Source organism: Priapulus caudatus, unplaced genomic scaffold, assembly GCF_000485595.1.
Source record: "Priapulus caudatus unplaced genomic scaffold, Priapulus_caudatus-5.0.1 Scaffold572, whole genome shotgun sequence".
Taxonomy (NCBI): domain Eukaryota; kingdom Metazoa; phylum Priapulida; class Priapulimorpha; order Priapulimorphida; family Priapulidae; genus Priapulus; species Priapulus caudatus.
This window is the reverse complement of record NW_014577633.1, coordinates 114,319-117,226: the sequence shown is the minus strand read 5'-3', so window position 1 is coordinate 117,226 and position 2,908 is coordinate 114,319. Positions and strand designations below refer to the sequence as shown.

The window sequence follows — 2,908 nt, the reverse complement described above, 5'->3', positions numbered from 1 at the left end:
TCACACAGATCGCACTTATACGGTTTCTCTCCCGTGTGAGTTCTCATGTGTGTCTTCAGAGTACTCGAATCTGAGAAGGCGGCATCACACAGATCGCACTTACACAGTTTCTCTCCCGTGTGAGTTCTTATGTGTATCCTCAGGTGACCCGATTGTGAGAAGGCAGCATCACACAGATCGCACTTATACGGTTTCTCTCCCGTGTGAATTCTTATGTGTATCTTCAGGTGACTCAATTGTGCACAGGTAGCATCACACAGATCACACTTATATGGTTTCTCTCCCGTGTGAGTAATCATGTGTTTCTTCACATTACCCGATACTGAGAATGCGGCATCACACAGCGCGCACTTATATGGTTTCTCTCCCGTATGACTTCTCATGTGTACCTTCGCACTACTCAGACAGGATAAGGCAGCGTCACACAGTTCGCACTCATATGGATTTTCTCCGGAATTAATTCTCACGTACTCCATCGTGCTTCAGGGAAAGCTGCCACGTACTGGTCACACACGTCAGGTGTATATCCTGTCTGGCACTCAAGTTACGACCACGTGTTTTGCTTCGTAGACTCCCTTGTCTCACTTGTAGAATTCACGTCCTATATATAGGCTCGCCTACAAATTAGTAAAGAGAATACAAATAAATGCATTGAACGCTGCGTATTGATGTAGAACAAAAACGTGCCCCGTTTATGTTTGCAATATAACTGTTTATGCTGCATATCGAATTATTATCATCCAAACATCACGCGCCATTTAACAACTGTAAGGTCAAGCACATAATATATCACGAAACTAAATATACTGAATTAATATAAGAAACATCCGTTTACCCAATGAAGTCACTGAACGTCCGTGTGGTGTTCTCGTATCAGATTGATGTTACAAATGTTAATGGTGTGATTATATACCGGCTGTTATCATGAAACCGGTCAGATATCCTGACACACGGGTAACCGGTCTGATCTCCTGATACCAGGAAACAAGGTGGTTGCTTCCCCTAAATAATTACAAAAGCAACTGTGCAATTTGTGCCTATAAAAAAGGGATTTTTTAATCCAGAAATGTGATCCGAGGTAGAGCATTTTGAAGACTGAGTTTTGGCATATAGATTTATCAACATATCGATCATATCGAGAAAATCACCCTGTCGAACGACAGCAGAAAGATAAACTCATCAATCTAAATATATATATATATTATATATGCAATATCCAATCTATTGTAGAATTTGTAGTAGCGTGTATCTAAATATAGAATAATGAAAGTGTCAATGACAGCAACCACTATCCACCTACATTATATAAAACAAGAGTATATATGGGAGAACTCCCATTATATAGCATATCTCCCATTATAGCGACCGTAGCAAGCTCTTTAGACTATACTATGCGATCCAATAATTTGCTCTTTTTTTAAATATCAAAACGCGTGCGATATGTTTTGGGACCAGTCCTTATTCATTTACTTGTAGTCTACGCCTACACCTTTTCTTCAATCTAATCAAACACGTCAAATGTGTGGCAACAGTGTTAGTGTTAGTGATATGCCTACAGCTACATACATTGTACAAAACGTTTTCACCAGAGGAAGGATAAGTTCTTTCCACTCGAAAGGTTGACAAAGACGACCTTTGCATGGAGTTCATCCATTCCTTGACCCCTTCTTTGGTGAAAACAGCCAACCTCAATGTTACATTCACTCCTCTCTTGTCAATTTCTACACTACAAATGTGGTGTTCATAGTTGTCAGGCAAGAATTCCTGCAATAACAGAAGTTAAAAATAAAATATAATTCTATTATAAGTACAGCATGATGATTAGTGCTATAGTAATAATTTTCCACAGCAATTTCATAAGCTGATATTATTAGAGGTGTAGATCTATAATAAATTTGCTAAAGGTAGACATGCTGGAGCACAAATGAAAGCAGGCTATGGCTATGCACGCACACCATGCTGACATAGCGCTGACAGCACAGCTGACAGCACACGCTGACAGCACACGCCGCTGTCGGTGTGTAAAACTGTAAACAGTAAATAGCTTCACACCGTTTCACATCAAGAACCATATGTTTCTATTTCTAAAAAATTTCTATTTTTGATTGCTAGAGTAATTTCAACTGACCTCTAACCAGCGTATGTGTTCTGAATGAGCATTGGCCTCTGAATGAGTGCACAATACAATGCTAGCGGAGGGCGGCCATATTGCGAATTGCGATATTGACAAGATGAGCTCTGATTGGCTGTCATATTGCTGTATGCAAATGAGGTCCTTAACTCTCGTGGGGAAAAAAATTTCGCGCCCGGCGAGACGTCGCCACATCCTCTTCTCAATTAACTCTTGCACAAGGTGGCAGAGGTAGGCTCCTTGCTGCCGTCTTCTATGAATCCAAGGCTTCACCCAGGCAGAGCGATCCCTGGACCTCCTCCTCCGTTTCCGTAAATTTAGTAAAGCTGTTAAAATTCTCTTGTGCAAACTGGGCATCGCCATTTTTAGATCATTTGACTGTTGGTTACAATACAGCTACTAGAAGGCGCCACGAGGTTGTTCGCTTCAAAATGTTTGGCAATATGCGGTCAGAACTTTTTTCCCGCACATAGCCAGACAAAAACATTTGTTCGGGAAAATGTTCGGCAATGTGCGCCAGGCTTACGTGTCAGTGAGCACAAGTCTACGCCAGTCCACCTCTAGGGTAAAAAACGCGAGCGTATGCGGAGACGATGAGTGATTGTTTATTTTACAGGGATACCATTATAACAACGTGGGCTGTCCCACAGTAGCAGCTTGGCAGAGGAAGGCGACCCCCGCATGAGAGCGAACGCGTGCCTTGCTTGCCGCCCTCACACAGTATCCACCACAACAGCACTCCTGTGTGTGTGTGTGTGTGTGTGTGTGTGTGTGTGT

At 42.1% G+C, this 2,908-nt stretch overlaps 2 long non-coding RNA genes across 3 annotated transcripts in view; both read right to left on the bottom strand.

Annotated features, from left to right (window-relative positions):
* LOC106811767 lies at positions 1–1,020 on the bottom strand. Of its 2 annotated transcripts, none has more exons than XR_001394196.1 (3): positions 914–1,020; positions 390–617; positions 1–53 (listed from the first exon to the last, which is right to left on the bottom strand). It is a non-coding gene; the product is annotated as an uncharacterized LOC106811767 (long non-coding RNA). The 2 variants fall into 2 exon arrangements; XR_001394195.1 differs by lacking the exon at positions 1–53 and adding an exon at positions 145–221.
* The window catches only part of LOC106811768, a 3,758-nt gene extending 1,598 nt beyond the window's left edge, over positions 1–2,160 (bottom strand). The window contains exons 1-2 of the long non-coding RNA XR_001394197.1: positions 2,129–2,160; positions 1,557–1,764 (exon numbers count right to left, since the gene is read on the bottom strand). This is a non-coding gene — a long non-coding RNA (uncharacterized LOC106811768). The remainder of the gene's footprint in view (positions 1–1,556; positions 1,765–2,128) is intronic.
* Between the last annotated feature and the right edge of the window lie 748 nt (positions 2,161–2,908).